This window comes from Eptatretus burgeri, chromosome 10 (genome assembly GCF_056783735.1).
Source record: "Eptatretus burgeri isolate ZD-2024b chromosome 10, Ebu_testis_v1, whole genome shotgun sequence".
Taxonomy (NCBI): domain Eukaryota; kingdom Metazoa; phylum Chordata; class Myxini; order Myxiniformes; family Myxinidae; genus Eptatretus; species Eptatretus burgeri.
The window spans coordinates 449,660-473,681 of NC_140970.1; the positions used below are offsets into that span (position 1 = coordinate 449,660).

General features: G+C 36.4%; 1 protein-coding gene across 7 annotated transcripts in view; it reads right to left on the bottom strand.

The window, feature by feature from the left end:
* Nucleotides 1-24,022, bottom strand: part of LOC147017785 (nuclear factor NF-kappa-B p105 subunit-like) — a 133,063-nt gene that overhangs the window by 84,693 nt on the left and 24,348 nt on the right. The window lies entirely within an intron of this gene.

The following is a 24,022-nucleotide window of genomic DNA, read 5'->3' on the forward strand; positions in this document are numbered from 1 at the left end:
GATTCTGTGTTTGGGGTTCACAGATCTAAGAACGTCCACCCCTTGACACACATTATATACTGTTATACACCTCGGACTTGGCCCTCGAGTGTCCACAACGGTGTATAGTAGGAGGGAGTGAAGCGCCAACCTATTGCTCCCATTGCACACACACACACACACACAAACAAAAGTTAAACCTTGACTATTCAGTTGAGGATTCTGTGTTTGGGGTTCACAGATCTAAGAACGTCCCCCTTGACACACATTATATACTGTAATACACCTCGGACTTGTCCCTCTAGTGTCCACAAAGGTGTATTATCTGCTTAGTTTTGTCTTTTGTAATTCCTGTGAATAAAATGAACCTAAAATCTCTTCCCCTTCCAAATCATATATTTTATAAGTCCAAGGAACCGTATCTATTACATCAACAATTTTAAAAAGTTCTTTCGTCCATCGTTCAGTAAAACCCTTTTCAAAATGAGATTTCCACCTATATATTCTTACGATATCACCAACTTTGAACTTAGGTTTTCTGACATTAATCTCTTTTTCATATTTTAATTTTGTAAATGTTTCTGATGGTTTCATATTTGTTGACGTGTGAATCGTGTCATTATACTTATCCACAATATCCTGAATAAAAGATGACCATTGTTGTGAACCGAGTTGTGTGAATTTTTTATATAGTCTCTCTTTTAAGGTACGATTAAAACGTTCAACAACAACTGCCTTCCCTTCATTAAAGGTACTGTATAATGTAATACTGTTATTTTTTAGAAAATTCATAAATGTCTTGTTATAAAACTCTCTACCCTCATCAGTCCACAATTTTTTAGGTTTTCTCTTACTTTTATTAAATATCTGTTGAAAAGCTAACATAAGAGTATTACCTGTTTTGTTTTTTAAAGGGACAACCCACGCATATCTACTCCTCAAATCAATAACGGTTAAAGCATACTTGTACCCCTTATCATTATTGAGTTCAATCAAATCAGCAGACCAGATATAATCAACTTCCTTGGAATAAACTTTCCTTCTCTGAAACTTTGTGAATATTGGTTTATGTAATTCATCAGCTAATTGCTCTTCAGTCTTAATGGCATCATTAGAGCCTATAAGTTTTTTGAATTTCCAAGTCCAAGTTTCAATTTAGCACTAATCATCTTCTTCACGATGAACCTATCAACTTTTTCTCTCAAGGTTGGATTTTGTATCAGAGACAAATTATACAACATTTCTCTATCGGCTTCATGCTTTTCTTCCAACGTTGTGGTATTCCCATAATCAATATCGTGTCTCATGCACACTTCATCAACTCTATTGATTGGTTTACTCCAGGATTTAGGATTGTCTGCCTCATCTAATCTTTTATCCAAGTTTGTGCCTGGACCACAGAAAGAATACCCTGGAAGATGTAATTCCCCTGGTATTCCAGTAGTTGTAAATTTACTTCCTGATAAAAAATTTTGTATATCTCCTCCGAGTTTGTGTTTGGAGATAAATTGATTTTTTTTTGAACCACACACCGAACATATACCTTTTTGTATAACCCTGTTATTTTTACTTTTAATATATGAAATATTTTTAGTATTAGTTTTCTTTTTACATTTGAGACAATAACTCATTTATTTATGAGAAAAATTCCTGCAGAGTGCAAAAACCTTTTTAGTTTCCAACATGCACATTTGAATCTTAATTTTTAAAACATAAAGAATCCTTAGAAATGCCTTCACTCTCTCCTCCATTTATTTAAGAAAAAAAAAATGAAAAACTTGAATTAAAATCCATATCTTGTCGATGCTAATAGTCTTGTCGAAAGTACTGCAAATAGACTTGTCAATTCTTTGTTTTCCTCCTCGGTGGGTTGAGTTATTTTCTGTAATACCACCAATCTTTTTTGAATCTCACTGGTTTCCATATTTTGATATTTATTCATTCTCTCTCTTTCCTCCCTCTCTCTCTCCCCTCTCCCCTCCTTCTCTCTCTTCTCCTTTTCCTCCTTCTCTTTCTTCTCACTCTCTCTCTTCTCTCTTTCCTCCCTCTCTCTACTCTCTCTTTCCTCCTTCTCTCTCCTCCCCTTTTCCTCCCTCTCTTTCTTATCCCTCTCTCTCTTCTCTCTTTCCTCCCTCTCTCTATTCTCTCTTTCCTCCTTCTCTCTCTTCTCCTTTTCCTCCTTCTCTTTCTTCTCCCTCTCCTCCTTCTCCTTTTCCTCCTCTTCCCTCTCTTCTTCAACTCCTTCCTCATCCCTTACTATCCTTGAATCGTTTACACCCCATAGAATATTATACATATATTCATCAGGATTTCTTGTTATTCCTGTATCCAAAATAATTTTTTACAACAGGAAACCAATAAAATTTCTTTTGAATTTCTAAAAGAGCCTTACCTTTTCTTAACCTTATAATTTTTTCATTATTTAACATTCTAATTAAATCTAAAGTTGTCGGTTTATCAACATCAGCATAATGCCAATATTTTATTGAAAATACCTCATTCTTATGTTGTAGAACATATTTATTAAAATAACGAATACCCTTTTCTTGAAGGTATGCTTGGACACAGAAATGATAATTTTCTTGAAGCCTTCTTGCTGTCATTTATGTATTAGAAATATATGTTAGAATAATATTATGGCACGAAACACCTCCCCATCTTCCCATAGTTAAATCATTTTGTATTTCCTTACTTATTATATATAATCCTGTTTTTTCTGTTTTCATGAGATAAACAAGGGCAAAACCATTATTATATTTACCCTTATTAAATTCTTTTATTTGTTGTTTACTAATCATGGCTCCACAAAACTCATTCTCGATACCAAGTGCATAATATTCTTCCTTACAAGACTGATTTAATTGTTCCAGGTCTTCGAGGTTAATTTTAAATGACCAATTATACCCTAAATCATTCATATCATACCCCCATTGTTCTATTCTCATACAAATGATACGCCCTTCTTTATAAAAATTTATTTTAATTCGAACTGTGAATTCTGTATGACCTGGAGATAATATCAACACTTCTGTATCTTTGGAATACACAGCCGTTTTATTTAAGTATATATATTGTGATAAATCGCTTAATCTCACCAAGTCATTCGCGTCAGTCGGGCTTGGATAATTTTTTAATTTATAAGCATTTTTCATGTTAATATTTTTGTTTATATTATATTTATGTCGTTCAGCCTGTGCCTTTGTATAATAATTTGATAAATCAATATCCAGTTCTTGAGATACACCAAAGATAGAACCATCTTTACCAACATAAGTCATTTATATTAGATTAAAAATAATATCATAAAATTTTTTATTTTTGTTGAGTTGAAATAACACATATAGACATAATTGACCACAACACTTGGAATTTAATTCTTGGACTTGAAATGTTTGATAAACACCATTCTGTAAGAATTTTATGACTTCAACAGGTGGTGGAAGACCAAAACTATCAAAATAATATTTGTCTTGACTATTAAAAATACAAACCCAATGAGAACCGTTCCCATCATTATCTTCTAAGTTCATAATAATATTCTTTGTATGTTTCGGCACATTTGTTAATTCATCTCTCATACAAATAACCACATTATGAATTTTTAATTTCTTACAATATTTGGCAAGTTGTAAATTTGATGTTGTATTCTTTCCAAATTCTTTCAACCACTCATCAATGCTCATTTATTTATTAGAAAGATATAATCCATTACCTCTTTTCGTTAATTTTACACCTGCTTGTGCTATAGAAGAAAGCATATCTCCAACTAACAATCTCGCTTTATCAGGCAGACCTTCAAGTTTTTCAGCAAAATCTACAATTACACCACTTCCACTAATTTGTTTCTCCAACTCTTTGTTATGTCTTTCCAATTCTTTTTGAGCCTGGAGTTGAGCCTTCCTTTCGTTGGCAGTTTTCACCGCTGTTGAAATACCACCCGTCAATGCTCCAACCGCACTTAAACCAGCAAATAAAGGAATTAGAAATGGGAGAAATCCTCCACTCGTCTCTCTTATTGAATATTTTTTCAACATTGGTTTTGTCATTTTAATTTTAAGTGAGCCAGTGTCATTCAAGATTTTAACCTGTTCTCTTGTGAGCAAAACATCAATTCTTACTGCTCCTTTTCTCTGAATTGTATTAACGTTAATCGTACAAGGCTTTTGATTTTGAACACAAGATGATAGTTTATGAAGATTGATTTGATTAACATATACCCCAGTTGGTACTTTGCCACTCATTTATTTAACAAAAAATTATGTGAGACTAATCATCACACCATTATCTGTATTAATCTGCAATTCTGTTTCTTCCAAAAGCAAACAATATGTATCAACTTCTTCACTCTCTCCTCTTTCAATGTATAGGGAAGTATCCACTCGATTAGACTTTATAGTTTCCTTTTGAGCGCTCAGGTCAAACGCATAGATTGTATACAAACTTTTAAATGCTGTCATATCCAAAATAGGTTCTTTATTTCCATTACTTTCACACACCTTTTGGTAAGACTTGTATGCTTCAGCAAAATCATTTTTTCCCAATTAATTTCCAATCTATCTCGTGGATAAAATGTTCCATCTAGAGAAACGCGAAGTTGTTTCACCTTAGCATTATCACTCAATGCATTATTCTTATCAGTCGCAGTATCACCATCTGGCTTTTTAAAAATCATCCACAGATATCGTGGCTTTCCTTCCAGAACACCCAAATTCCACGTGTAAGTAGTTTGATTGAGTTTAACGTGTTGACATCTTCTTTTGAGGTATGATACACTGAGTGGTTTCTTTGAGTTAAGTCTTCGATTCAACATCTCTTCTGTTTTAAGATTAGGAGTATATTCACTGATATACCAACTCATCTCCTCAATTACAAATTTATTCTGTTCACCAAAAGCACTACCAACACCAAAAAGCAATCTATTTTCATTATCATTCCTTTGTAGTTGAAATCTAATTTTAAGACCATACAGAACTTTATCATAATCACAAAATCCAAATATACCTTTAAGAGGAACTGCCACAGTAAAACTATTTTCTGCTTTTGTATCATCATTATACATTCCTTTCCTTTGAATATATCCAGGGTCTGTGTTTGTTCCCGTTGACATATCAGGAATAAAACCTTCGACAGACCCCTTTCCCATTCTATCACTGAATGTATAGAGTGTAAATTTCATCATTTCAGATACAGCAGAGACATAATCAACCGCTTCAACTTCTTGTGTTCCAATATACAATCGCACACTATCAAACATTTTCCAGAAGAAATCATTTACAAGTGTAGCGTTTGTGTTATCCCCAGCCTTAGTGAATTTAAATTTACACAACAAGAAACTTTCGGAGAGATTCAAATAGGTTTGTTGATTATTTATTTCAAAACTTTTTGTACCATTTGTATTCCAGTCTGTTCCAGTTATTGCATTTACCTTGAAGTAATGTTCTTTTTTAGTGGAGTTTGAGATAATAATAGTATCATCCAAATCATAGATACTATCAATTGCTTCCATACTTGTATTTATTAAGGAAAAAGGATGTTAAAACTTTTGAAACCCTGATCCAAGTATTTGAATTATTTTCTGTCGTTCTTGGGGGGACAACTGAGTTTTACCTTTCTTAATTTCTTTTATTGCTTGTAATTTATGAGATTCCTTCTGAGCATCTTTTATACTCTTTACAGCACCTGCTACATTTTCCACAGCAGAAGCAGTTGAACCAATTAGGTCTTTATGTTTAAGAATAGTTGAACCAATACCCATGAGAGTATCAATTATCCCATCTCCTCTAAATTGATGTCCGACACCCCTTTGTCTCTTAGGTTTATAGTATCCTCTACCAAGATACATACCTTCACCCTTGTAGTACGGGGAAAGGAACATCCCATCCCCTGTAATTATTTTATATTTTCCCAACTCGTGTTTCCTCACAATAACCATCGTATTTATTTATTGGAAAACTTCACGTAGGTGAATTCTGATGGATATAACTTCTCCATTGAAAGAAATCACACGATTATCTTGGTCGGTTATCCTAAAATTTACTCTGTGTATGGTTTTTCCTGACACAGGTAGATAAACCAAATTTTTAGGTTCCATATTGAATTTATAACCAATTGGGGTTGAGTATGCGCTGAATGAAAATATTGTATTTGTTTTTTTCCATCATTATAAGCACCATCAATCAAATCACAGTGAATTAACACCGAATTTATTCCTGAGGATATTTGAATGACATTATCACTGTAAAACGTCCCATTAGTTTCAATCTTTTTTGAGGAGAAACCCAATAACTCTCTAAATGAATTATCAATTGTGAAATCAACCTTGTAGTTATTTTTAACTTTAATCGTTGATTTTGAAGTATGTTTTTGAATGTTTATAACAATATTTTTTGGTTCATCACCCTGTTCTTTCATAAGACGAGCAATTTCGGAAGATATTTGAGAAATCTCGTATGCTCCGGGTGAGACTGTTATCGTTTTGTATCCACTTCCCGGATTATAACTAAACTTGTCATTTTTCTCGGTTATATTAAATAAGGTATTATAAGTTTCCATGGACAATAAAGATGCCTCATATTCTTTTGTTGTGTCAAGTTGTAGTGGGTATGGGAATGAAGATGTGTGGTCGCTTGTTGTGAAATTAAAACTCGGGATTGTGCTTCTCATCTTATTTAATATGAGATAAAATGTCTTTATATTGAGATTTATTAATTATTTTCATGTTCATCAACTGGTCTAAAATGGCTGATGCTTCATTAAAACAATTGTTATTTCCAGCCTTCTTACTGCCTAACAACAATAACAGTCTATTAACTAATTGCGATGGGTCATTTGGAAGAAAACTAATACCTGAACCAAGGATACTTAAAGCCTGAATAATGTGTTTCTCCTTCTCATTCTTCCTACTTTTACCAGAAAGAATAACCTTATAATTTAGAGTGTTCAGCAAATCAATATATACTCTATCATCATTATTTTCCATATCCAATGGTTTATCAATATACTTTGATTCATCCCTCACAGTTGAACCTTGTCTTCCATCTTTTGTGAGAAGAAACATTAATCTCGGAGTTAGTTTAACAGGGGGTTGAGCAGAACTTAAGAACCTTAATTCATCATAAAATATCAATACCTTTTCTTGAACAAGATGAAATATTGCTGGTTGTTCTGTTGGAATGAGTCCTGCTTTGGTTTTTGAATCCGCTGAATATTCATTGTTTTGAACAGCATTCACAATATAATCAGGGGCTTGATTAATCTCTTCCAGTTGTTGAAATAAACCTTCATCATATTCTAATTCTCCAATATGCTCTAATTCTTCCTCCGTCATTTGACTGAAATCTTTTAACATTTGGAGCTTTCTGGGAGTATATTCTACTGTGGGAACTGTGGAAACATCTTTCATTTTTTCTTGCGAAGTTTTTAAAAGTGGTTTAAAAAATTTCTCTTGTTTTCTTTCAAATACTTCTTCGCCCGTTAGTTTCTGTCTGCGTTTCTTCTTTATGTCTTCCTGCTGTTTTACAACTTTTGAAACCAACTCTTGATGTTCCTTAAATCTTCTTGCTCTTTCTTTTGTATCCATTTATTTATTGTAAAATATCATTTAATGAATTGTAAAGATTAACAGGGAAATTTTCCTTTTCTTCATCATTCAAGTAGATGTGTTCAAATAAATCCTTTTCTTTAAATATTTCATCAAATTCTTTATTAACATTAATGCGAGTTGTAATTTCTTCTTCACTAATCCTTGCATCTCTGCTTTTCATACGTTTGCGTTGAGTTTCTTCATCAACATCAAAACCGAATGATAAAATCTTCACCCCGCTCAGATATTTAATAATTTGTCTCGTTCCTTCTGGATTAGTTTCTAATATCCCAACACCACCAGATTTTAGTTTCCTTAACTCACTCTTACAATGTGAATATTTTGTTGTACCAAGAGAAACCTCCTCAAATATTTGTCCTTCATTCCTCAATCGCATATGTTCCTCCACTGAAATATAGTGATAATCTTCACCTTTTACTTCTCCAGGTCTTATTGCTCTAGTTGTTGTTGATACAATGCGTATCACGGGGTGTTTTTAAGTAAATTTACAATATTCTCATTTGTACTACACAAGAACCTTGATTTATGAAAGTTTTTTCCAGAAGCAGATTTACCCACAAGATTTATAATAATAGTTGTCATTTATATATGTAATTGTTTATAAAACAAAAAATATATCCCTTAATATCTCATCTTGTTTCACAACAATATATTTATATTTTTCAGTCGTGTGCTTCATGTAATCCTCAAATTTCTTTTTACTACATAATGTAGAACAATTATCTCTCCAAAAATTATTGATATCTATTGAATTTAACTTGAATAAAATAAAAGTATTAGCATTGTTTCTGATGGAACGACGAGGAAGTTGAAAGTACGATTGACTAAGATAAATACAATTACAAGAAGAATGTCTCCCTCTTGTGTAGTAGCTGTCCATTACCGTTTGGTTTCTCTCATTAACACAATCATCAAAGATAACGAGGTTCTTTTTTGATTTATCCAAATCTTGGGGAGACGGTATATCATCCGTATTATCACTAAGAATACAAGTTATAGGATTTGATTTCTTTTTACATCTCTGTGTATCACAAAATAGTTGAATTATATCTTCAATGTTATAATCATTTAGGTTTTTTTGACGTTTAAATAAACCGATTATAGCTGCTTTTTGAAGACCAGCATTAAAACCTTGTGAGAGTAGTTGATACTCTGGTTGAAAACTCGACTTTGTGAAAATTATTAAATTGTCATAATCTAAAAAGTTGGGAGTGAGGAGCATTTTTAAAAGTAAGCAGGTTTTTCCACATCCACTTGAACCAACTATGAGACATCTTAATGAATTTGGGAGATTTTTATGGTTGTTAAATTTTATCTTATTTTCCCAAATAGGTAAAAAATCATTCATTTATATATTTAGAAAACAAGTTATTTAATTTATTATTGGCTTTTTTAGAAACTCTATATTTTATCCTAAGTTCAGGTTTAATTTCAAGATAATCCATTATTTTATTTATACAATATCTTGTGTTGATATTTCCCTGAAAATTACATCCATGAATAATATATAACAACAATCCTTTGAACATTTCTCTTATACGTTCAGTTTCTTCCCTTGTAAGGAAAGGTGTGTTATCACCCTCATACTTTACATTCATTTCTCTAATCAATCTTGTAAAGTAATTCATTTTTGGTGTAAATCTAAAAGAATTATTTTCCTTTTTATATTTTTTATTATCATTAATTAGAAGATAATCACAGAATATACATTGTTTATAGGCTTTTGACTCTGTGTTTAATCCCCCTCTTTCACACGCAGGACAATTCTCAAATTTGTCATATGAAGAATCAGGAAAGTCTAGCATATTTATAAAGTAAAACTTTACTTAAACTGAAATTCATCTATACTTTCAGTTGTATATTACCATCGATATCGATATACTTTTTTTCATTATCAGATTCAACGACAACATTTTTTATATTAAAGGTAATTTTAAAATTATCGTTAACTACTATTGAACGAAATGTCATTTCACCTGATATATTAACATCCTTTATTTCATCAGGATTTACATCTTTAGGGTTGTTGAAAAAAATACAAATTTCTCCTTGCATATTACAGATGGTCTTATCTTTTCTTTCTAAAGCTTCATCCATAACGTTTTTGTTCTTTGATACTTTTTCTTGTTTCATTGCTTTTTCTAGTTTTGAATATATTACTAGAAGGAGAGGAGAAACTTTTGTTAGAGATACTTTAATTGATGTTCTACCAGGTATACTAAAAGCCCTTCCACTGAAGGAAATTGAAGAACTCATATTATTTACCATAATAGTTTTTATCCAATAGTTGTTATATTTATCTTTGTTCAATTTTACATCCTTGACATATTTCTCAGTATCTTTAACAGATGAAGAGATTGATTGAAACTTGTCTTTTGTGTCTTGAAACATTGTATTTATTAAGTGAAAAAGTTGGAGGATAAAATGTTTTTAAGCACAGATTCACCTATAAATTAAACGAAATTTTCATCAAGAAAATTTTAGTTGAAGCAAAGTTTTATTCTATAAATATGGTGAATACAACGTACTGCGATGTTTGTAATCACGAATATAAACATTATAGAAAACACCTCCGAACCAACAAACACACATTTAATCTATTTCATCAAATATCTCCTCTTGAGTTGGAAAGAAAACATTGTGATATCTGTTCAAAGGATGTTTTGAAGAGTAGTTATAATAAACATCTTCAATCACAAAAACACAAGAAAAATGAGTTTAAAGTAAAGGGAGACTATTATATTGAAAACACTGATGGGGCATTTAAAGGGCATATAAAAATAAGGATTTTTCAATTTGGAGAACCCGGTCCATCATCAATAGCTGAATCAATTGAAATAGTGAAACCTGATGTTGAAAATTTTATGAAAAAGACATTAAAAGAAATGAAAACTTTAAAGTTTTATATGGGAGTGAAAATGAATATGAAAAGACAAGATGAAGAACATACTCCTTATATGAGAACAGGTCTTCATTTTATAACATCATTTCAAGATTTTTTGAATAGTGGGGTTTATGAAGAACTATCAAGACAAGAGGAGGATGTTGATAATACAGTGGTAGGAAGTGGATTCAATATTAAAAAAATCATCTTTTTAGATATACACATTCTAAAATCAAACCCTCTTAAAGCTTCTTCTTATATTGAATTACCAAAAGAAATAAAACTAAAGAAGGCAGTTGTTAATATTAAGAACAATGATAATAAATGTTTTCTCTGGTCTGTTCTTGCTCACTTTCATCCACCAAAATGTAATTCAGAAAGAGTAAAACAATATATGAAATATGAGAATACCTTGGACATTAAAGATTTTAAATTCCCAATGCCACTAACAGATATTCCTAAATTTGAGAAAAAGAATAATCTTTCTATTAATGTATATGGATTAACGGATACAAACAAAGTTCAAATATTAAAAATTTCAAACAACAATAAAAATGAAGAAACACACATTGACCTTTTATATTTTAGTGTTGGAAAGAATTCACATTACACATACATCAATAATTTATCAAGATTAATCTCTTCTCAGGTATTCAGAACAGCAAACAAAATATATCCTTGTAAGCGATGTCTTAATTCATTTCATACAAAAGAACGATTAGAACAACATTCAAAATATTGTAGTAATCATAAATCAGCTGTAATTACAATGCCTAAACCTGGTGAAAAGATTTCTTTTGAAGATTATAATAAATCTATCATGCACCCATTTGTGATATACGCTGATTTTGAATGTATCCTTAAAAAGATAAATACTGCTTCTCCTAATCCAAAAGAACCATATACAAATAAATATCAAAAACATATTCCTTGTGGTTTCTGTTATTATATCAAATCATCTGTTGGAGAAAAGTATAACAAACTTGAACATTATCGTGGAAAAAAGAATGCTTCACAAGAGTTTGTAAAACGATTAGAAAAGGATTGTATAAGACTCACTAAATTAATGAAAGAAACAAATGAACCGATGAAATTAACCAAAGAAGAAAAATTAGAATTTAGAATGAACAATATCTGTCATATTTGTGAGGGGGAAATTAAGGAGTCTAAAGTTAGAGACCATTGTCATCTTACTGGTAAATATAGAGGTCCCGCTCATTCCTGTTGTAATCTTAATTATAAATTACCTTCTTTTATTCCAGTCTTTCTTCACAACAGCGCCAACTATGATACACATCTATTTATAAATGAACTTTCAAAAACACCAGGGAATATTTCTGCCATAACAAACACAAGTCAAAAGTATATTTCATTTTCAAAAATGATATTCACAAAACCTTTAACTCGTATTAGGTTTCTAGATTCTTACAAGTTTATGGGAACACCACTAGCCTACCTCGCATCAAATCTAAGCTCCACGGACTCTTTTCCAAATCTTAATTCATTCTTTCCAAAAGAGGAAATTCTCACTAAAGGAGGAAATTCAGATTAAAGAGAGAATTCAAAGTAAAGACGAAACTCTAATTAATGAAGAAATTCTAACTGAAGATGAAATTCTAATTATAAAGAAAATTCGAACAATGAATGAAATTCTAACTAAAGAGGAAATTCAGATTAAAGATGAAATTCTGATTAAAGAAGGAATTCTTACGAGAGAGGAAATTCAAACAAGGAATGAAATTCAAAGTAAAGAGAAAATTCTTACAAGTAAGGGAATTTATCCTTATGATTATATGGATTCATTTATGAGATTTAAAGAAACACAACTTCCTTCAAAAGAAAGTTTCTATAATAACCTTTATGAAGAAGAGATAAGTGATAAGGAATATAAACACGCACAAGAAATATGGAAAATATTTAAGATAAAGAACCTTGGAGAATATCATGATTTATATCTAAAAACAGATGTTTTATTGTTAGCTGATGTGTTTGAGGCTTTTAGAACACTCTGTCATAATAAAAATTGTTATGGATTAGATCCTGCCCACTATTTCACAGCTCCTGGTTTAGCTTGGAGTGCAATGTTGAAAATGACAAAACAAGATATAGATTTAATCAGTGATGTTGATATGCTTTTGATGATTGAGAAGTCCAAGAGAGGTGGAATATCACAAGTATGTTCAAAAAGATATGCGAAAGCAAATAATAAATATCTCCCAAATTATGATAGTGAAAAAGATAGTAATTATTTGATGTATTTTGATGCTAATAATTTGTATGGATGGGCAATGTCTCAATCTCTGCCTTATGGTAAATTAGAGTGGGTGGAAGAAAAGGATTATGAAAAGGCTTTGATGAATATTGTTATTTCTTCTCAAGAGGAATTGAATGACGAAGAAGAAGGTTATTATTTTGAAGTTGATTTGAGGTACCCGAGTGTTCTTCATAATAAGCATAAAGACCTTCCTTTTGCATGTGAGAAAGAAACCCCAAAGAAAGAATGGTTCAGTGATTATCATAAAAGTTTTAATATTAAAGGCAAATCAACAGAAAAGTTATTAACAACATTCTATGATAAAGAGGGATATGTTTTACATCAGAGAAGCTTAAAACAGTTTTTGAGAGAAGGATTGAGAGTAGCTAAAATTCATAGAGTTTTAAAATTTAAACAAAGTCCTTGGGTGAAAAAGTATATTCAATTCAATACAGATATGAGAGCAAATACAAAAGTAAAATTTGAAGGGGACTTTTATAAATTAATGAATAATGCTGTATTTGGAAAGACTATGGAAAATGTTAGAAACAGGCAAAACATTAGATTCGCAACATCTTGGAAAGAAGCTTCGAGATTGATAAATAAACCAAGTTTTGAGAGAGAAGAGATTTTTTCAGAGAACTTTTCTGCAATTCATATGAAAAAGGAAAGTATTGTAATGGATAAACCAATTTATATTGGAACAGCAGTTCTTGATTTATCAAAGATATTGATGTATGATTATTTGTATAATGACTTAAAGAAAGAGTATGGTGAAAATGTTTCATTGTTGTATATGGACACTGATAGTTTTATCCTAGATATAAAAACTGATGATGTTTATGAAGATATGAAGAAAAATATTGGAGTATATGATACAAGTAATTTCAGCAAGAAGAGCGAGTTATTTTCCAAAAAGAATGAAAAGGTTATTGGTAAGTTTAAGGATGAGTTGGGTGGAAAAGTAATGAGTGAGTTTATTGGATTGAGAGCAAAGGCATATGCTTATAAGTATGGTGAACAGATTGATAAGAGGTTAAAGGGAATAAAGAAATATGTAATAAAGAAATCAATAACTTTTAGAAATTATTATAATTGTTTGATGAATAAGAAAGAAGAATATAGGAAAATGAATACAATAAGAAGTTATAAACATAACATATATATAGTGAAGAAGTAAATAAAAAGGCATTAGGAGCCTTTGATGATAAGAGATTTATTTTAGATAATGGAATAGATTGTGTTCCATATGGATATTGTATGATAGAGTAAATAGAATAGATTGTGTTTTAACGATGGGAAGATGGGTTAGGGTTTTTTAAGGGCTACCGCCGCGTTTTTTCACAATATATAAATGGTTAAACCAAGTATTAATCAAACTAAAGAGTGGAGAAAATCTCAGTCTTGGTATATAAATGGAAAACATAATGAATTTGAAAAATATCAAATAAGTCTTGTTGAAAAAATAACTAAAACAAAGGTAAATAAAACAAATAAGCGAATCAATTTAAAAAGTAGTAAGTTAGAGGATGTAAAGAAAAAAAAAATATCCTTGAATGGACTGAAAACTTTGATGGTTATCAATTGAACAATGAAAAAACAATTTACTATAATCTCAAAATGATATGTGGCTCAGGAGGTGGTCAAACAAGAGCATTAAGAGAAGTTTATCATTTCGTAATGGCACAAAAGGGGTATCTTAAAAAATATAAAGATTCAAATGTTTTGTTTGTCAACATTTTAGATGGGGATTATTGTGCAAAGAAAATTAAACTATTGAAGGAATTTGAGAATGAACAAATCTTTATAGGTTCAATGAGTGAGCTGTTCAACCCCCAGGTGTTCAATTCAATGAGGTTCAACCTCCAAGTTAAAAGGGGAGACAAATAAATATACCTTGGGATAAAAAGGGGGTTTATTTTTAGGGAAAAAAAAGGGAATCGCTGAAAATCCCCCATTCATTTACATGGGGAAAAGTGAGCCAGAATCAGTATTCTTACCCTACTTATATATATATATATATATATATATATATATATATATATATATATATATATATATATATATATATATATATATATATATATATGTTCCCGAAATACAGCCAAAATGGTACACGATAGCGCAAAAAAATTTAGGGCCACCTTACTCACCATTCTCTTGCGGTGTGCAGTATCAAGTTTCGTTCAAATCGGGCAACGAAAAAAATTATTTAAAAAATCAATTCCCGATTCAGTCAAGTCCTCTTCAGGAGTATTTGATCAATGCAAACAACCTCAGCGGAATAGTGTGCTGGAGCTATCTTTATTTTTTTCCTTGAAATGATTTTTTTCATCAACCGCTGTCACAACAGGAACCCAACAGGTTCACGGGTCGTTGAGAATAAAATAAAAAGCAAGCACAGCCAACCTACAAATAAAACTGAACACCACTATCCGATCTTGAAACAAACGGGAAGAGCAGTGTCAACCTCCAGCAACGTTTCGCTTGTGTTCCACAAGCTTTATCAAGCCAAACGGAATAAAGCTGGCGCACGCGGAAATTTTCTTGTTAATTGTGTGGACCACTCAATCGACTTACGATCACGCATGGAAGCATGGAACCCTTTTTGTTGTCAAAACAAGAGAAAGCCATGCCATCATCATTGGTTTACTTCTCATTCCAATGTTGCAAACGTCGTGATGCTTGAGGCGCGCGCACGAGAAAGAAAGACCCACAAGGTAAGTGCTTTCTTTATTTATATCTTGACTGCTTTTGATGTTTGCATGAGGTACATGCTTGGGGGCCTCATTGGTGTGCATTGCTGTCTGCGCTTTCGCTGATTATTCGCCAATAAGCGATGAAACTGGTTCAGTTGCTGAGGGGGTGTGGAGCATTGGGATTATCATGTGTGTACTATGTGTGAACGTCTTTATACTTGTGGAGGAACTCTGGGAAGGGTTTGAAACAGCGTAGCACTTACCTTGGGTAGGTTTTCTTGGGTTGCTTTATGCAGTTTCTTCGGCTGGAGGAGTGTGGGAGGTGTCAATTATGTATATAATCCTAGTCACCTGAGTTTATTTGATTAGGTGAGAGCTGATTGGCTATTCCCTACATTCACAGGGAGAGATGTGGGTGGGTCTTGTGTACACACACACACACACACACACACACACACACACACACACACACACACACACACACACACACACACACACACACACACACACACACACACACACACACACACACACACACCTCCTGACTGTTATGGTGAGAATCACTGCGGATTATGTCTCACACAGTAAAACCGGATAATCTGCACAGAACTGCCATCCGTCTACCACCCAGACAATTGTTCCTGCTAATGCAAACCATTCAACCAGAAGGCACATGATGCGATTGGCGGGAAAAATCGAAACATGTGGAGTGTGACGAGCACTCCACCGATCCCCATTGGACACAGTCCACACCTGTGTGTGGACTCTGTCCACTGGGGATTGGTGGAGTGCTCGTCACACTTCCCCTGTTTCAAGACACACACACACACACACACACACACACACACACACACACACACACACACACACACACACACACACACACACACACACACACACACACACACACCACCTGTCACTTTGCTGACAGGAATACTGAGAGGGGGAGGGGAAAAATCAATAGAGGGGGTGGAGATAGGGTGGGGCAGAGAGAGAGGAGGGAGGGTGAGGAGGGAGGAGGGAGGGGCACAGTAAGGTAGGGTGGGGGAGCGAGCGAGGGAGGGAGAGTGAGGAGGGGTGGGGGAAGGGAAGGCAGCGAGAGGTGAGAGGAAGGGAAGGAAGATTTGCAGTGGAGTGTTAATTATGATTCATGCTGTCTCATCAAAATGCTTCTGCATAGAATAAGTGAACATGGAAACAAAATAATGTCTGAAATCCATTTTCTACCGGTCATACATAAATACCACCCCAAGACAAATAGGCCATCAGCCGTAAGATGTCTCGTGCAATTTCGTTCCACTCATCGGGGGTAGACAAAACCTTGATAATATGATGGTATATATCCAAATACATACGTATCCAAAAGTTCTCCACTCAAATAGCTGCAGTTATTGTGTATTTTCATCTTGAAAATCGATGCATTCGCCGCGCTCTCTCATTTGAATTTTCTCCACACGGATCACGTGATGCCTCGACAGCCAATAGACGCTCCCCAGTGTATTATTCACCAGGACAATGTAGCGAACAAAGAAGTGAAACGTTTTACGTCTGTAAGATGGGATAAATGGAAAGTGTCAACAAATGGCTCGTCTTAGACGGTCACGAACGACGTTTAGCCGAGAGTGCCGGCGCGGGAGGACCAACTTCGATCATGGGCCGATTGTACCCAGAGTGCGGGTGTAAAGATTTCAAGTTACCTCCCGGTAATCTGAAATCGATTTCAAGCTACCCCCCCCCCCCTTTCAAGTTACCCCCCAGTAATCTGAAATGGATTTCAAGTTACCCCCGGGGTAGCTTGAAATCGATTTCATCATACCCCCTACGATTTCAGATTACCACCCTCAAAACATTTATTTATGTTGTTTATTTACAAATAATAATAATTTAATTGATATTGAAAACTAATTAGGGAAAAACCATTGACCACGTGACCACCTTTAAAGAGTTTGCAATTAATTTTGTTTTTATTATGAATGAATTGATTTTAATATTGTTATTAATTGAAATCAATATTTCTCATACAATTATAGTTTTTGCCACATTTTTATGAAATCTTTCTTCGATATAGTTGATCCAAATAGACATAGTGGTATATCTTTTTAACCAACTCAGACTATACTTACAATTATGGAAACAACGCAATAAAATCAATGTATAAGAAAGGCAATGAAAACAGCTTATTTTTAATTCACAATTTCGTTGTGGTGGTGGTGGTCGTATGGCATCTTAGCTGCCGGGGTAGCTCTCATTTCTTGAAGCACGATTGTGTCGCTGATGCAGTGCCCCTCGACCAGTACAGACACTGGAACTGGCACTCATTTCGCCGACCTCGGAAGGATGACAGGCCGAGTCAAACCCCCGGTGCACTAATTCAGCGGCCGACGGGGCTTGAACTCAGGACCCTAGGATCCCAAGCCACCACCCTAACCACTACTCAGGACCCTAGGATCCTAAGCCACCACCCTAACCACTACTCAGGACCCTAGGATCCCAAGCCACCACCCTAACCACTACTCAGGACTCTAGGATCCCAAGTCGCCACCCTAACCACTGAGCCAACACCAGGCTACACACTCAGCCTGTCATCCTTCCGAGGTCGGCGAAATGAGTACCAGTTCCAGTGTGTGTACTGGTAGAGGGGCATCATCATCATCAGCAACACATCAGCTTCAAGAAATGAGAGCTACCCCGGCAGCTAAGCTGCCATACGGCCACCACCACCACAACGAAATTGTGAATAAAAAAATAAGATGTTTTCATTGCCTTTCTTATACATTGATTTTATTGCGTTGTTTCCATAGTTGTAAATATCGTCTGAGTTCGTTAAAAATATATACCAGTATGTCTATTTGTATCAACTATATCGAAGAAGGATTTCATAAATATGTGGCAAAAACTATAACTGTATGAGAAATACTGATTTCAATTAATAACAATATTAAAATAAATTCATTCATAATAAAATCAAAATTAATTGCAAACTCTTTAAAGGCGGTCACGTGGTCAATGGTTTTCCCCTAATTAGTTTTCCATTTATTTTTTTTTTTTTTTGTATACCTTGGTCGAGGCTCGTATGAGAGCAAACACACAACTCACAGCAAGGAGGCATGAGACAAGAGGGGCGGGAGTGGAAGGGACAAAACAGTGGGGAACAGACACATTAGGTGAACTGTGGAAGGGAGAGGGATGGGGATGGGACGGGGAACATGGCGAAGAGAAGATGGACATTTCAGGGACTTTCAAGAAGGAAAGCAGGAGAAATGAAGGAAGTGGGCTTGGGTGGATTATCGGGGATAGAAAAGATCGAGGATTTGGATGGGGGAAGATTAGAGGTGGTGGTGAACAGCTGTTTTGAAAGCCTGGAGGGAAGAATGGGAAAGAATAGAGTGAGGAAGTTGATTCCAAAGGTGGGAAAAAAGAGGAATGAAAGAGTGAAGATGAGCAGTGATTCGTGATTTTGGTAGTTTTACCAGAAGGGGGTTGTTGGCGGACCTTGAGCGCCCTGTGGAAATGTGGTGGGGACAAATCGCAGAGAGAGCAGGGGGGGCAAGGCTGGAGAGGAGTCGTTAGAAGACAGAAAGACCACCGACCAACCTGCGGTGATTGAGTGAGAGGCCCAAAGACTCAGCTTCATTGCGGGAGATGCCGATGATCTTAAATGCCCTGGTTTCGACAGCGTTAAGCCGAGAAAGGTGGGAGGCAGGAGCACCAGCCCAGAGGGGAGAGCAGTACTCCATCAGGCTACGGACAAAAGCTTTGTAAGTGGTCAGGAGCTCAAGAGGGCCGAGGAAGGACTTAGCTTGACGGAGGATTCCCAGTCGGCGACTGGCTTTTGAGGCGAGGTTGGAAATGTGACTTTCCCAGGAAAGGTCATGGCAGATAGTGAGACCTAGAAGCTTGAAAGAAAAGACTTCTTCCAGAGGATTGTTGAGAAAGTGGATGGGGGGGGTTTTGTAAATGGTCCTTTCGGAGAGACATAGTGAGAGTGTGAGATTTGTCTGGATTGAAAGACATGTTCCACGTGTTGGACCAGTTTGTGATTTTATCCAGATCTGCAGTGAGTGAAGAAGCTGCTGCTTGCCGGTCTGAGGGATGACAGATGGTACGGCAGAGGGTGGAGTCGTCGGCAAAGAGAAATAGAGGATTTTCCAGAGAGTCCGAGAGATCATTGATGAAAACCAGAAAAAGAACAGGGCCCAGAACGCTACCTTGAGGAACTCCAGCCTGCACAGGAAGAGGGGATGAAAGAACTCCATTTCGGGCCACACGTTGACTGCGACAGGAGAGGAAGTCTGTGAGCCATGAGTGGAGATGGCCTTGAATACCATGGGAAGAGAGTTTGATGAGTAGGGCAGGGTGCCAGACTGTGTCAAAAGCACGTGATATGTCCAGGGATATGTTCCTGTCTGGCATTGAGGACCTCCATCCATTGTTGGGAGAGCAGAAGCAGCATATCCAGGGTAGAGTGACCTGGTCTGAAACCAAATTGATGATTGGAAATCAAGCCATTGGAGAAGAGGAAGGATTTCATATCTGAAGCGATGATGGATTCCATCACCTTGCTGATGATTGGGAGAAGGCTGATTGGTCTGTAGTTATAGGGATCTGTTTTTGCACCTTTTTTATGCAGGGCAGTGATGTTAGCAGATTTCCAAGCAGATGGCAGATGACCTTTGGCAAATGAGAGGGTGAATAGAACAGAGAGAGGGTGAGCAAGAGCAGAAGAGCAGGCTTTGAGGACACATGGGCTGATGCCGTCTGGACCGGTTGCAGAATCTGACTCGAGGTTTGAAAGCAAGCTCTCCACCTTGTCAGGAGAAAAGGATACAGAGTCCAGGGACAGTTGGGTGCGACTGGGTAAAGTGGGTAGAGATAGTGATGGGTTTAGGACACAAGATTTAGCTGCAAACACCGAGTTTAGACATTCAGCTTTATCACGTGTGGAATCAGCAGTGCGGCCATTTGAGGTAAGGGAGGGGATGGAGGGGGAACATACACCAGAAACAGATTTGATTAAACGCCACCAGGATTTTGAGGAGGGAGAGAAGTTTGAGAGTTCAGACTTGAGATGAGAAAGATGTTGTTTTCTGGCTCTCCTGAGGGTAGATACACACTTGTTCCGAGCTTTGTGGAAAGAACTGAGATTGCCCTCAGTTGGGTTTGCTTTCCATGAGGAAAAGGCAAGTTGTTTCAGGACAACTGCCTCGCCACAAGCTTCAGTAAACCAAGGGCGGGAGGAAGGGTAAGACAACTGAACACGAGAGGGGATAAATCTGTGCATGAGGGAGAGCAAGTTTCTTTGAAAGAATTCCCAGGATGAGTTGATGTTTGAGAAAGTAGTGATAGGAGACCAGTCTGTAAGTTTGATGGCTGCTCGGAGACCCTGCCAGTCGGCTTGAGTGAAATGCCAGACTCGACGGCGGTGAGGTGGTTCTCTGATAACAGCCAGAGAGATGTCCACTTTGACAAGGACATGGTCAGAAGAACCAATTGGAGCGAAGGAAGAGCAGCAGATATTGTCAGGGAAATTTGTCAAAACCAGATCCAGAAGAGATGGAGTACCATTGGTTGAGATCCGGGTCGGGAAGTTGACCGATTGAGTCAGTCCCAATGAGTCGCAGAAAGCTTTTGCTGAGGTGCCTTCCGGTTCCTTCCTATTTTTCAATTATATCAATTAAATTACTATTTTTTTCTAAATAAACAACATAAATAAATGTTTTGAGGGGGCTAATCTGAAATTGTAGGGGGTAGGATTACATCGATTTCAAGCTACCCCCGGGGGTAACTTGAAATCGATTTTAGATTACCGGGAGGTAACTTGAAAGGGGGGGGGGTAGCTTGAAATCGATTTCAGATTACCGGGGGGTAACTTGAAAGGGGGGTAGCTTGAAATCTTTACACCGGCACTCCGGGTACAATAGGCCCATGATCGAAGTTAGTCCTCCCGCGCCGGCACTCTCGGCTAAATGTCGTTCGTGACCGTCTAAGACGAGCCATTTGTTGACACTTTCTCTCCATTTATCCCATCTTGCAGACGTAAAACGTTTCACTTCTTCGTTCGCTACATTGTCCTGGTGAATAATACACTGGGGATCGTCTATTGGCTGTCGAGGCGTCACGTGGCCCACACGTGATCAGTGTGGAGAAAATTCAAATGAAAGAGCGCGGCGAATGCATCGATTTTCAAGATGAAAATACACAATAACTGCAGCTATTTGAGTGGAGAACTTTTGGATACGTATGTATTTGGATATAAACTATCATATTATCAAGGTTTTATCTACCTCCCCCCCCCCGATGAGTGGAAAGAAACTTGATTTTCAGGCACTTTCTGAGCCATGGCTGATGGCCTAAAACGCCGCCCGGACGCGTCCAGGGACAAACACAGTCTGGAGACAAACTTGAAATGATTTTTTTTTCATCAACCGCTGTCACAACAGGAACTCAACGGGTTCACGGGTCGTCAAGTATAAAATAAACCACATCTATGTACCCACTCTACCCGGACACATCCGAACCCAAACTTCCGTCCGGACATAAATACTGCCCAGAAACATCCGGAGACAAACACCACCCGGACGCGTCCACAGTCAAGCTGTCCGGAGGCAAATACCGCCTGGACATGTCCAGAGACAAACTCCCTTCCGGACACATCTGGAGATAAATACCGCCCGGACATAACCACCATCCGGAAAGAAAGAAACAGAGACAGAGACAGAGACAGAGACAGAGACAGAGACAGAGAGAGAGAGAGACGGGCAGATGTCGGGGAGTTAGCAGAGAAAATGAAAATGTTATGCTTTATGAACAGCGTACGCGTGTGTGCACACACGCACACTATATTAGTGCTTGGCCAATATAGGCAATTATTTTGGTCATTAGTTGATTGGAATCAGTGTGATTACCGACTGCAGTATGCACTGGATACAACCCAAACACCATGAGTCGCTTTCACCCTTGTTTTGAGGAAATTTCCATGAACAAATTTAGAGAAATAATGTTGCATTATAGACGTTTCAAGGAGATGTGCTGCCAATCGTCATGCAACGGGTGGAAAAAAAATAACTTGGCTCGGTCATAGGGAAAACATGTTAATATGACAACAGACTTGGAAATCGGGTGTTATCAAATGTATTTTGCTTTGAAACTCACTGAGAGAAACCATGTAACCTTTGTAAAGCACACAGAGTCAGTCTTATAAAATAACCAATTTAGAATTGCATGTGCCTCTACCTTGTAGCAACTGCTAACTGTACATCCCAATCGGGACATGAACTGTTCCGCCATCGACTGTAGGGCACTCAACAAGTGGCTTAAGCACTCAAGCACGCACTCCAATTAAATGGTTGATAAGGAACGGCTCGCCTGGCAAGTGATTAGCAACCACCGAATCGTCATATTAAACACAAAGCTCCCGGAGACACCCAAAATATGAAATATGTCCGAATTGGACAAATTAACACTTTTTTTTTTTAGCAGTCGGAACTGCTGATAAGTTTGATTCTGGAGTTTAAATTTTGTAATTCAGCTTAGTTTAAGAGATCATCGAGGTTATGGCATGTGTGGAAATGAAATAAAGCTAGCGTCTCCAGGCGTTTATAAGCATTGCAATGTACCCAGCTATGATGAACAGGCATTTGGTAATACGAGTGAAGAAAGTGAAAAATTAAAAAAATTAAAAAAAAAAACTATCAAGAAATCAATGCTGCCTGTTTCACGTCAAGGCATGGTAGAGCAGGCCAAAAAAACATGGCAGCTTCAGACACCAGCGAGGTAACCCAGGGTATGCCTCAAGGCCCCAGAGAGTGAGGTGGCTGAGAATGCAGCTGATAAAGGATATAATTAAATAAGTCCGTTAATTATCTTCAAAAGGGGTATGTTAATTGACACAAACACCCAATTTTCACTCTTGCACTTCCTTGGAGTTCCCTTAGTATGCATGCACAGTTTCAGGCTGCTAGGTTTCATGGTTTTGGAGCTATGGAGGACACACACACTTATTAATATAGATGTATTGCTTCATGTATTCCCTCCCCGTGACCATCATTAATGATAAAAACATACCGGGTCTCGAGGTGAATTTGGGTCATCGTGATCTCATTGGTAATTAAGAAAGCCTGTTGAGGTTGCATTGCCGAAGGTGACCAGCACAGTATATTAAGACACCACCATGCGCCTCGTGGGTTCGCTCGGCCTAATTAGAGATGAGGCGTATGGTACACACCAACATAACGTTTGGCTGATTTGATGGTCGGAAATGAGGCGTATTCTGATCAGAATCGGAAAGGCGGCCGTAATCCAGCCCAGGACTGCCGACCAAGCTGACGGTTGCAATAATATTGAGGTGACTTGCCAGACTCATACCATGCAACAAACAACAAATATAATCAACCACACATACACACATTCACACACTCTGAGATCTGAGCCTAATTTAGATAATTACAAGAGACCATTCCATTATTACAATGCAGTGTCATGGTTTGAGGTCTCTCAAAGCAAATTAGTGTACACTCCTTTGATGCAAAGCATTGCTTTAAAAAAGGCAAACCTACACCTGAAACAAAAGGTCCACTGTTATACACGTACAGGTTGATAACAGA